This window comes from Triticum dicoccoides, chromosome 4A, assembly GCF_002162155.2.
Source record: "Triticum dicoccoides isolate Atlit2015 ecotype Zavitan chromosome 4A, WEW_v2.0, whole genome shotgun sequence".
In the NCBI taxonomy this organism is placed as follows: Eukaryota; Viridiplantae; Streptophyta; class Magnoliopsida; order Poales; family Poaceae; genus Triticum; species Triticum dicoccoides.
In genome coordinates, this window is record NC_041386.1 from 364,005,311 (window position 1) to 364,018,716 (window position 13,406).

Below are 13,406 nucleotides of genomic sequence, written 5' to 3' on the forward strand. Positions count from 1 at the left end.
TGGGCCGGCCAGGCTGCCCACCGGTCGGCGTTGGTCCTTGAGCCGCCGAACATCGGAACCGCAAAGCGTTAGTGACTCGACCGGCAGGAGAGAAGCTCCGGCGCACCCCTACTTGGGGCGCCAAATGTCGGATCACGGGTTCCGGCAAAACCCTCAAGGTTCGAACACTAGGGTGCATGCGAAGATCTTCCCCTACCGATCCACGTCCTAACTCAGCTAAGATCTTACGAACTAACTCGACGAACTCGCAACACAAAGGACACAAGATTTATACTGGTTCGGGCCACTAATGTGGTGTAATACCTTACTCCAATGCGGTGTGGTGAATTGCCTCTTGGGCTGAGGGTGAATAGTACAAGGGGAAGAACAGCCTCCTGATGAGAGGTGTTCTTGTGCTTGGAGAACTTGTGGTTGTTCTGGTCTCTCTCGACCTCGCCTCTCCGGCTATGGTCGTGGCTAGTCCTATTTATAGAGGCCCTGGTCCTCTCCCCAAATATTGAGCGGGAAGGGAGCCATCAACGGCCAATTTGAAAGGGGCCAGCTAGTACAACTTATCCTGACAAAAGCAGTCTTCGCCTGCCAAAGGCTCTGGTGGTGACGCCGTCTTGGGCCGCACGGTGACCTCCCTCTTGCCGTCCTTCTGGTCTTGGTATTGTTGCACTGACATGGAAACCTTTGCTTGACGCCTCGGTACTCCGCACATGCGCCTGCATCCTTAGCACCGAAGAGGAAACAAGGACATTGTGCGTGCTAGCGCCCGCCTAGCACCTGCCTGGCCTTGGTCATCATGGCTCACGTCACTAGAACCTCACGAGGTTCACCTGGCCTTGAACTCTCCGCCCCTCACAAGCCAGCCTAGTGAGGCCGCTCCTGAGGAGGTCTTGTGTCGCTCGCCTCGTTTGGACCCCCACGAGGGTCTTAAGTCCTTGCCGGTGACGACGGGCCATATGGGCCTGTCGCATAGCCACGCCATGGGCCGTAGGTAGGCAAGTCTGGGGACCCCCGTTTCCAGAACGCCAACAGTGATTGACTTGACCCATCTGTTAGCTTAGCACTATGATCGTTTAGTTTATTGCTATTGCTTTTTCCATAACTTATACATGTTCCTATGACTATGAGCTTATGCAACTCCCAAATACCGTAGGAACACTTAGTGTGCTATCAAACGTCACAACGTAACTGGGTGACTATAAAGATGCTCTACAAGTCTCTCCGATGGTGTTTGTTGAGTTGGTATAGATCAATATTAGGATTTGTCACTCCGTGTATCGGAGAGGTATCTCTTGGCCCTCTCGGTAATGAACATCACTATAAGCCTTGCAAGAAATGTGACTAATGAATTAGTTGCGGGATGATGCATTACGGAACGAGTAAAGAGACTTACAGGTAACGAGATTGAACTAGGTATTGAGATACCATGATCGAATCTCGGGCAAGTAACGTACCGATGACAAAGGGAACAACATATGTTGTTATGCGGTTTAACCGATAAAGATCTTCATAGAATATGTAGGAATCAATATGAGCATCCAGCTTCCGCTATTGGTTATTGACCGGAGACGATTCTCAGTCATGTCTACATAGTTGTCAAACCCGTAGGGTCCGCACGCTTAACGTTCGATGACGATCGGTATTATGAGTTTATGTGTTTTGATGTACCGAAGATAATTCAGAGTCCCGGATGTGATCAAGGACATGACGAGGAGTCTAGGAATGGTCGAAACATACAGATTGATATATTGGAAGGCTATGTTTGGACATTGGAATGGTTCCGGATGAGTTCGGGCATTAACGGAGTACCGGGGGGTTACCGGAACCCCCGGGGGAGTCAATGGGCCTTATTGGGACTTAGTGGGAGAGAGGAGGCGGTCAAGTGGAGGGTGCGCCCCCCCCCCCCAAGACCAATCCGAATTGGGTGGGGGCCGCCCCCCCTTTCCTTCCCTCTCTCTCCCTCTTCCATCTTTTACTACTCCTACTAGGAAGGGGGAAACCTACTCCTACTGGGAGTAGCACTACTAGGAAAAGGGCTACTAATGGCGCACCAGTTTTGCCTACTAATGGCGCATCACTGGTGCCCCCTTAGTATCACGCCACTAGTATTTTTTACTAATGGCGCACCACTAGTGCACCATTAGTATCTGCTATACTAATGGCGCACCACTGGTGCGCCATTAGTATAGGCCATCGGTGCGCCATTAGTATTTTTGAATTTTGAAGGCGGGAAAATAGTAGTGGCGCACCGTCTAACCCCCACCGTGCGCCATTGCTATTTTTGAATTTTGAATTTGGATCTGGATCGTGATTTTTTTCCCATTTTTTGCTCGTTTTTTGCTCGTTTTTTGGCATGATATTATTTCAAATTTTGTTCCTGTTTTTGGATCTTGTACGTTCTTTTGCCGTGTTCTTTTGCCGGAGAGGAGGAGGAGGAGGTCACCGGAGAGGCACTCGCCTACATCGCCGGAGAGGAGGAGGTGTTCGCCGGAGAGGAGGAGGAGGAGGTCACCGGAGAGGAGTTCACCGGAGCATCGGAGAGGAGTAAGGAGAAACCATGAGGGGATGGGAGGAGAGGAGGGAGGAGGAGCTCACCGGAGAGGAGGGAGGAGAAACCATGACGGGAGGGGAGGAGAGGAGAGGAGGGAGGAGGAGGTCGCCGGAGAGGAGGAGGAGGAGGTCGCCGGAGAGGAGGAGGGTAGTATGGTGGAGGAGAGAAGGGAAGATGGAGTGGAGGAGTGGAGGAGATGGAGTGGAGGAGAGGTGGAGTGGAGGAGAAGAATGAAGAGGTAAGGAGGAGAGGACCACGCCCAGCCATATATACGGCATAGTAATGGCGCACCGCGGGCAGGTGCGCCATTACTAACTTTTTTATTTTTTTTTGATTTTTTTTGAATTTTGAAGGCGGGAAGATACTAATGGCGCACCATGGGCAGGTGCGCCATTAGTAACATTTTTTTGACTTATTTTGAATTTTGAAGGCGGGAAGATAGTAATGGCGCACCATGGGTAGGTGCGCCATTAGTAAGTTTGATTTTTTTTAATTTTTTTGCCTCTCCAGATCTTAAAAGCCCCGTATCTTTTTTTCTGTTAGGTTTTTGAGGATTTTGAAAATGTTTAACGGGGTTCCCCTTAACATGTAGTGTTGTTTGTGCACTTTGCCATGCCATGCCTCATTAAACCGGACATGCATCATACTTGGTTGTGCATCATGCCATGTTCGTATGATGGTTGTTTACCATGTTGCTTGCTTCTTTCTGGGTTGCTTCTCTCGTTAGCTTCGGTTTCGTTATGGAGTTGTGAGGAATCGTTCGACTACGTCCGCTTGTCTTCTTCATGGACTCGTTATTCCTTGCGGGATCTCAGGCAAGATGACCATACCCTCGAAATCATTTCTATCTTTTCTTGCTAGTTGTTCGCTCTATTTATATGCCGCTCTACCTACCACTCGCTATATCATGCCTCCCATATTGCCATGTCAAGCCTCTAACCCACTTTTTCCTAGCAAACCGTTGTTTGGCTATGTTACCGCTTTGCTCAGCCCCTCTTCTAGCGTTGCTAGTTGTAGATGAAGTTGAAGTTCGTGCCACGTTGGAACATGGATATGTTGGGATATCACTATATCTCTTATTTAATTAATTAATGCATCTATATACTTGGTAAAGGGTGGAAGGCTCGGCCTTATGCCTGGTGTTTTGTTCCACTCTTGCCGCCCTAGTTTCCATCATACCGGTGTTATGTTCATTGATTTTGCATTCCTAACATGGTTGGGTGTTATGTGAAGCCCTTGACAGTTCGCTTTGAATAAAACTCCTCCAGCGAGGCCCAACCTTGGTTTAACATTTGCCTAACAACCTATTACTCTTCCCTTGGGTCAGCCAACCCAGGGTCATCTTTATTTTAACCCCCTAGGGCAGTGCTTCTCTAAGTGTTGGTCCGAACCGAGTAGGCTGCGGGGCCACCTCGGGGAAACTTGAGGTTTGGTTTTACTCATAGGATGTCTCATCCGGTGTTGCCCTGAGAACAAGATATGTGCAGCTCCTATCAGGATTGTCGGCACATCGAGCGGCTTTGCTGGTCTTGTTTTACCATTGTCTAAATGTCTTGTAACCGGGATTCCGAGACTGATCGGGTCTTCTCGGGAGAAGGAATATCCTTCGTTGACCATGAGAGCTTGTGATGGGCTAAGTTGGGACATCCCTGCTGGGTTTGAACTTTCGAAAGTCGTGCCCGCGGTTATGTGGAAGATGGGAGTTTGTTAATATCCAGTTGTAGAGAACTTGGCACATAACTTAATTAAAATGAATCAACCGCGTGTGTAGCCATGATGGTCTCTTCTCGGCGGAGTCCCGGAAGTGAACACGGTTTTTGTGTTATGCTTGAATGTAAGTAGTTTCAGGATCACTTGTTGATCATTTCTAGTTCACGGCCGTTGTGTTGCTTCTCTTCTCGCTCTTATTTGCGTATGTTGGCCACCATATATGCTTAGTTCTTGCTGCAGCTCCACCTCACTACCTTCTCCTACACATAAGCTTAAATAGTCTTGATCTTGCGGGTGTGAGATTGCTGAGTCCTCATGACTCACAGATACTTCCAAACAGTTGCAGGTGCCGATGATGCCAGTGCAGGTGGCGCAACCACGCTCAAGTGGGAGCTCGATGAAGATCTTGGTCGCTGTTTTGTTTTGTTTCCTTTTGATCAGTAGTGGAGCCCACTTGGGACGATCGGGGATCTAGCATTTGGGGTTGTCTTCTTTTACTTTGGTTCCATAGTCGGACCTTGATTGTATTCTCGATGATGTCTGTTTAACTTGTATTTGTGTGAAGTGGCGATTGTAAGCCAACTCTTTATCCCATTATTATTCAGTACATGGGATTGTGTGAAGATTACCCATCTTGCGACAAACCTACCATGCAGCTATGCCTCTACGTCGTGCCCCGGCATGTCGGAGATATAGCCGCATTGTGGGTGTTACAGACTCCCTCTCCGGGGCTTGCCTCCATGCCTTCTGCTTCATAGGGCGTGCGTTGGGGCAGACCATCAGGTGGTGCTCAATTACCCCCCGTGGTACCCCGACCAGGTCTACCTCCTCCCACACAAACAGGTCCTTGTTCATGCGGAGGAAGTTGACCAGTGCCTCTTCTTGGTTCGGAGGGAGGCCGGCGCCTATGGTGCAGGTAGAGCCCGATCCCCTATCTTTATCGACCGGCACCTGCTTCATTTTAGCCCGATCTTGAGACAACAACTGCTTCTTCTTTGCTGGTGCAACCCCTGGGCCCTCTGGGGTCCCCTCCCCACTTGGCCGCACGGCCATCATGGCCCTGTAGGCGAGGTTGAGGGCCCAGAGCGCATCCTTGGTGTCCCCCGCCACGGTGAGGACGCTTCTGCTTCCTGGCATCTTCATGAGTTTGTAGCCAGAATGGGTTGCTACCATGAACTTGGCCAGGGCCGGGTACCAGTGGCCAGTAGCTTTGTACGGGAGGCTGATGCAGGCTGTGTCAAAGCCAGGGCGAGTAGCTTTGTACGGGAGGCTGATGTAGGCTATGTCGAAGTCGATGAGCTCGGTGCGGTAGTTGCCGTAGGTGCCGAAGGTGATATGGAGGCGGATCTGCCCCAAGGGGCAGGTGGAACCGTCAACGACCGTGGAGAAAGGCTTGGTGGGATGAAGCCGGTCGTGGGGCACATTAAGCTGGCCAAATGCTTCCATGGAGAGGACATTAAGGCCGGCGCCGCCGTCGATGAGGGTCCTCGTGACCACTGCATTGCAGATGGTTGGGGGTGCAGAGCATCGGGAGGGCGCCAGCGCCAACAGTGGTTGCAGGGTAGTCCCTTGAGTAAAGTGAGCTTGGCCTTAGGTGCCACCCAGCCCAGAGGAGCTCCCTGCGACATGTAGGCGGCACCCATCTAGTGGAACAACTGCTTGGCTTGGTGGTCTGAGTCCGGCGCCTGCGAGCCGGGATGGTGTGGGGCGCTCGTGCTGCGAAGCACGCGATGAAAAGGCCGCGCAGGTCCTCCCATGAGGACACTAAAGAATCCGGCAAGCCCTAGAGCCAGGCGCGCGGCGTGCCCGTACGGGCATGGGTAGCCCGTTCCGAAGGAAATATGCCCTTGAGGCAATAATAAAGTTGTTATTTACATTTCCTTATATTATGATAAATGTTTATTACTCATGCTAGAATTGAATTAACCGGAACCTTAGTACATGTGTGAATACAAATACAAACAAAGTGTCACTAGTATGCCTCTACTTGACTAGCTCATTAGTCAAAGATGGTTAAGTTTCTTAACAATATACATGAGTTGTCATTTTATGAACATGATAACATCATTAGAGAATGGTGCGATTGTCCGATCATGGGTTCCGGCAAAGCACTCAAGGTTCGAACACTGGGGTGCATGCGAAGATCTTCCCCTTACCTATCCACGTCCGAAGAACACTGGGATCGTTCGGAGTCCCGGATGTGATCAAGGACATGACGAGGAGTCTTGGAATGGTCGAGACATAAAGATGGATATATTGGAAGGCTATGTTTCGACATCGGAATGGTTCCGGATGAGTTCGGGCATTTAACAGAGTACCGGGGGGTTACCGGAACCCCCGGGGGAGTCAATGGGCCTTATTGGGACTTAGTGTGAGAGAGGAGGAGGCGGTCAAGTGGAGGGTGCGCCCCCCCAAGACCAATCCGAATTGGGTGGGGGCCGCCCCCCCTTTCCTTCCCTCTCTCTCCCTCTTCCATCTTATGCTACTCCTACTAGGAAGGGGGAAACCTACTCCTACTGGGAGGAGCACTACTAGGAAAAGGGCTACTAATGGCGCACCAGTTTTGCCTACTAATGGCGCATCACTGGTGCCCCATTAGTATCACGCCACTAGTATTTTTTACTAATGGCGCACCACTTGTGCGCCATTAGTATCTGGTATACTAATGGCGCACCACTGGTGCGCCATTAGTATAGGCCACGGTGTGCCATTAGTATAGGTCACTGGTGTGCCATTAGTATAGGCCACTGGTGCGCCATTAGTATTTCTGAATTTTGAAGGCGGGAAAATAGTAGTGGCGCACCGTCTAACCCCTACCGTGCGCCATTGCTATTTTTGAATTTTGAATTTGGATCTGGATCATGATTTTTTTGCCCATTGTTTGCTCGTTTTTTGCTTGTTTTTTGGCACGATATTATTTCAAATTTTGTTCTAGTTTTTGGATCTTGTATGTTCTTTTGCCGTGTTCTTTTTCCGAAGAGGAGGAGGAGGTCACCGGAGAGGCGCTCGCCTACATCGCCGGGGAGGAGGAGGAGGAGTTCGCCGAAGAGGAGGAGGAGGAGGTCGCCGAAGAGGAGTTCACCGGAGCATTGGAGAGGAGGAAGGAGAAACCATGAGGGGATGGGAGGAGAGGAGGGAGGAGGAGCTCACCGGAGAGGAGGGAGGAGGAGCTCACTTGAGAGGAGGGAGGAGGAGCTCAACAGAGAGGAGGGAGGAGAAACCGTGAGGGGAGGGGAGGGGAGGAGAGGAGGGAGGAGGAGGTCGCCGAGAGGAGGAGGAGGAGGGTAGTATGGTGGAGGAGAGAAGGGAAGATGGAGTGGAGGAGTGGAGGAGATGGAGTGGAGGAGAAGAATGAAGAGGTAAGGAGGAGAGGACCACGCCCAGCCATATATACGACATAGTAATGGCGCACCGCGGGCAGGTGCGCCATTACTAACTTTTTTTATTTTTTTGATTTATTTTGAATTTTGAAGGCGGGAATATACTAATGGCGCACCATGGGCTGGTGCACCATTAGTAACTTTTTTTTTGTTTTTTTTACTTATTTTGAATTTTGAAGGCGGGAAGATAGTAATGGCGCACCATGGGTAGGTGCGCCATTAGTAAGTTTGAATTTTTTTGAAATTTTTTGCCTCTCCAAATCTTAAAAGCCTCGTATCTTTTTTTCTGTTAGGTTTTTGAGGATTTAGAAAATGTTTAACGGGGTTCCCCTTAACTTGTAGTGTTGTTTGTGCACTTTGCCATGCCATGCCTCATTAAACCGGACATGCGTCATACTTGGTTGTGCATCATGCCATGTTCATGTGATGGTTGTTTACCATGTTGCTTGCTTCTTTCTGGGCTGCTTCTCTCGTTAGCTTCAGTTTCGTTATGGAGTTGTGAGGAATCGTTCGACTACGTCCGCTTGTCTTCTTCATGGACTCGTTATTCCTTGCGGGATCTCAGGCAAGATGACCATACCCTCGAAATCATTTCTATCTTTGCTTTCTAGTTGTTCGCTCTATTTCTATGCCGCGCTACCTACCACTTGCTATATCATGCCTCCCATATAGCCATGTCAAGCCTCTAACCCACTTTTTCCAAGCAAACCGTTGTTTGGCTATGTTACCGCTTTGCTCAGCCCCTCTTATAGCGTTGCTAGTTGTAGATGAAGTTCAAGTTTGTGCCATGTTGGAACATGGATATGTTGGGATATCAGTATATCTCTTATTTAATTAATTAATGCATCTATATACTTGGTAAAGGGTGGAAGGCTCGGCCTTATGCCTGCTGTTTTGTTCCACTCTTGCCACCCTAGTTTCCGTCATACGGGTGTTATGTTCATTGATTTTGCGTTCCTAACGCGGTTGGGTGTTATGTGAACCCCTTGACAGTTCGCTTTGAAAAAAACTCCTGCAGCAAGGCCCAACCTTGGTTTAACATTTGCCAAACAACCTATTACTCTTCCCTTGGGTCAGCCAACCCGAGGGTCGTCTTTATTTTAACCCCCTAGGGCAGTGCTTCTCTAAGTGTTGGTCCGAATCGAGTAGGCTGCGGGGCCACCTCGAGGAAACTTGAGGATTGGTTTTACTCGTAGGATGTCTCATCCGGTGTTGCCCTGAGAACGAGATATGTGCAGCTCCTATTGGGATTGTCGTCACATCGGGCGGCTTTGCTGGTCTTGTTTTACCATTGTCTAAATGTCTTGTAACCGGGATTCCGATACTGATCGGGTCTTCCCGGGAGAAGGAATATCCTTCGTTGACCGTGAGAGCTTGTGATGGGCTAAGTTGGGACATCCCTGCTGGGTTTGAACTTTCGAAAGTCATGCCCGCGGTTATGTGGCAGATGGGAATTTTTTAATATCCGGTTGTAGAGAAATTGACACATAACTTAATTAAAATGAATCAACCGCGTGTGTAGCCATGATGGTCTCTTCTCGGCGGAGTCCCGGAAGTGAACATGGTTTTTGTGTTATGCTTGAATGTAAGTAGTTTCAGGATCACTTCTTGATCATTTCTAGTTCACGACCGTTGTGTTGCTTCTCTTCTCGATCTTATTTGCGTATGTTAGCCACCATATATGCTTAGTGCTTGCTGCAGCTCCACCTCACTACCTTCTCCTACACATAAGCTTAAATAGTCTTGATCTCGCGGGTGTGAGATTGCTGAGTCCTCGTGACTCACAGATACTTCCAAACAGTTGCAGGTGCCGATGATGCCAGTGCAGGTGGCGCAACCACGCTCAAGTGGGAGCTTGATGAAGATCTTGGTTGTTGTTTTGTTTTGTTTCCTTTTGATCAGTAGTGGAGCCCACTTGGGACGATCGGGGATCTAGCCTTTGGGGTTGTCTTCTTTTACTTTGGTTCCGTAGTCGGACCTTGATTGTATACTAGAGTACCGGGGGGTTACCGGAATCCCCGGGGGAGTCAATGGGCCTTATTGGGACTTAGTGGGAGAGAGGAGGAGGCGGTCAAGTGGAGGGTGCGCACCCCCCCCCCCCCAAGACCAATCCTAATTGGGTGGGGGCCGCCCCCCCTTTCCTTTCCTCTCTGTCCCTCTTCCATGTTCTCCTACTCCTACTAGGAAGGGGGAAACCTACTCCTACTGGGAGTAGCACTACTAGGAAAAGCGCTACTAATGGCGCACCAGTTTTGCCTACTAATGGCGCATCACTGGTGCGCCATTACTATCACGGCACTAGTATTTTTTACTAATGGCGCACCACTGGTGCGCCATTAATATCTGGTATAGTAATGGCGCACCACTGGTGCGCCATTAGTATCACGCCACTAGTATTTTTTACTAATGGCGCACCACTGGTGCGCCATTAGTATAGGCCACGGTGCGCCATTACTATAGGCCACTGGTGCGCCATTAGTATAGGCCACTGGTGCGCCATTAGTACTTTTGAATTTTGAAGGCAGGAAAATAGTAGTGGCGCACCGTCTAACCCCCACCGTGCGCCATTGCTATTTTTGAATTTTGAATTTGGATATGGATCGTGATTTTTTTGCCCATTTTTTGCTCGTTTTTTTTGCTCATTTTTTGGCATGATATTATTTCAAATTTTGTTCCTGTTTTTGGATCTTGTACGTTCTTTTGCCGTGTTCTTTTGCCGGAGAGGAGTTCGCCGGAGAGGAGGAGGAGGTCACCGGAGAGGCGCTCGCCTACATCGCCGGAGAGGAGGAGGAGGAGTTCGTCGGAGAGGAGGAGGAGGAGGTCGCCGGTGAGGAGTTCACCGGAGCATCGGAGAGGAGGAAGGAGAAACCATGAGGGGATGGGAGTAGAGGAGGGAGGAGGAGCTCACCGGAGAGGAGGGAGGAGGAGCTCACCGGAGAGGAGGGAGGAGGAGCTCACCGGAGAGGAGGGAGGAGTGACGGTGTCCTGGACTTGGGGGTACTCCACACGTCATCTCCCGATCTGATAGATTGGGCCGAGGACCCCCATGGCCGTATACTCATGGGCCAGTTCGGACGGCTGCCGCATACAAGGAAGATTCCACAAGACTTGGCGATCAAGACAAGGACTTCTCCACACCGGCGTATTCGGCTAGGACTCTTGTTATCCTAGGCCTCCGGTGCATTATATAAACCGAGGCCAGGCTAGTCGATAGATATACACATCAACAATCATACCATAGGCTAGCTTCTAGGGTTTAGCCTCTCCGATCTCGTGGTAGATCTACTCTTGTACTACCCATATCATCAATATTAATCAAGCAGGACGTAGGATTTTACCTCCATCAAGAGGGCCCGAACCTGGGTAAACATCGTGTCCCATGCCTCCTATTACCATCGATCCTAGACGCATAGTTCGGGACCCCCTACCCGAGATCTGCCGGTTTTGACACCGACATTGATGCTTTCATTGAGAGTTCCGCTGTGTGATCGACAAAAGGATCGATGGCTCGCATGCAGATCAACTGCGACTTCAGCATCTTCGTCACCAGCTTGACTGGTCACCTTGGTTCGACCAAGAATTGCGTCTCGTGTTTGGATCACCATGTTCGGATGAGGGCCTTCATCAAAAATCAACTCCGATCTCTATCAAGATCACAGAGGAATCATCTATGAAGCTCGGGGGCTCAACGTCAACATTGCCCTCAAGCGACCGTGCTGTTTTTCTGGACAGCGAACTCGTATCTGCCACCACCACCTCCTCGAGTATCGCTTTGACGATCGCTTTGGTGGAATTGTGCGGAATTGAGTCTACAACAACCCTGGAAAATTTCGTCGAGTTCCGATGGAGGAATCTCTGGCAATCCACGATATACCGGAGCCCTGTCAAATCTGGAAGGGAATTTGGATGAGTTTAGGGCGTGGTGTCCAGCTTCTAGCTCGGACGTCCTTTGGAAGATCCAACCGTTGATATGCTGCGGAATTCCTATATCTACCACCTCTCAAAATTTCGGCTTGATCCGACCGTCCAAACTCCGGGAACCTTCCAATTAGTGCATCACTTTTTGGATCTATTTTCTGCGCGAAAATGAATCCGACCCGAGTTCATCTTTTTTATGAACAGGATTTCGGACATTCCTTTTGAAGGAAGTTTTGTATGGGGTATTGTGTTTTGTTCCCGAACACATCCCACTAATTGTAAGATCTTTTGAACATGATCTTCAACATCATGCTGGTGTCAAACCAGTTCGGCAATATTACTCCACGGCTGTCGACCTGCGCTAGACACGGTGTCACTTTGTTGAGCCGGGCTCAACTTCTTCGATCATCATCTCGGCAAGCCGAACAAGAGCCCGGTATCGCGAAGGATAAATCATCACCAACATCGCCGCCCCACGGGTTACACGGAGCGGGCATACCGGCATCACCGCACGGTCGCTTCATCAAGCCGGCATCGACCACGTCACGACCTGCATCGGCAGGGCCGCACTATTGCTTCTTCAAGCTGGTGTCCATCACGCCGACCTACTTCGACTCATCGGCTGACATCGAGGCTTCGACATCTCGGCTGGACCGGGGGCTTCGCCATCTCTTCATCAACCTACTCCGGACACTTTGGCGTCACTAGCCGACCAGCTCCATCACGTTAGCTGGGCCGAGGGCTTAGCCTCGGCGAGCCAACCTTTGCCAGTATTGCCATGCCGTTGTTTCATCGCCCATCAGGCAATGGGTGTGCGGATCGAGTCCCAATTTTGGGAATCACCTTCCTTCAGATTGCTACAACAAATAAACCAGGTGCTATTAATCCCAGTATTTTTTGCTTGTTTGGGTTCATTTTTCCCAAAGAATTATTACTCTGGTTTGTCCATCATATGTACACAGGTCTATCAAATGGTGGCCGCATTAACGACAGTCGCATGGTGGTTCGTTCAGTTTTCGTACATAGTCCGGCGAACGCCGCATCCGGAGCTCGGACCGACCTGCGAATTCAGGCTTTGCCACGCCTTTACCGCATCACGCCGACGCCCTGCATCGACATTGACTTCGGCGACAGGACATATTTCTTTTATTACTCACTTTGCATAAATTATTTATTATGAAATGATTTTTTTAATTATCATTACTACTATTATCTCCGGTTTGCACTATTTTTTGTGCACAGGAAAATGATCCGGGGACTTCGGCGTCACTCTGCCGGTCTGGATTGACCGTGCTATGTCACCACTTCGTCGTGTCGAGCTCTCCGCTCCGCCACCTCGGGACCGGCTTGGGGGATGGAACCTTGCCCCGCATCAAGCTCGGATCGCGTCATCAATACCGAACACATTAGCCAGCTAAGTCGCGTTCATGCTCAAAGCTTTAATTTCTAACTGGTGTTCGGTTCGACCAAACATTATACTTTTTTGGAAAAAAGTTGCTTGTAAAAAAATTTCCTTGTCCAAACTTTGTTTGTGACACACAAATTCAAGGACCCAATTCACTTGGGGGCTTCCTTTATGAAGCTTTTCCTGTTGCATATGATTATACTTGTATGGCTTTGTTCCTTGTTCGTGTATTACGCCACAATATGCACCATATTGACTTAAGCGATTTGCAAGATGGTTGCCTCGCTCCTGTGTTTACCCCTACGTTCCCGATTGTTCGGCTAGGTAGTAAAGGGAGCACCTCTGCGATTGTCACGATCGGGTCACCTGAGCCAGACCTCAGACTGGGTGAAGCCGAAAGCTAGCGCTCTTATAGTTATTCAATAATGGTCGACACACAACGGAACTCATG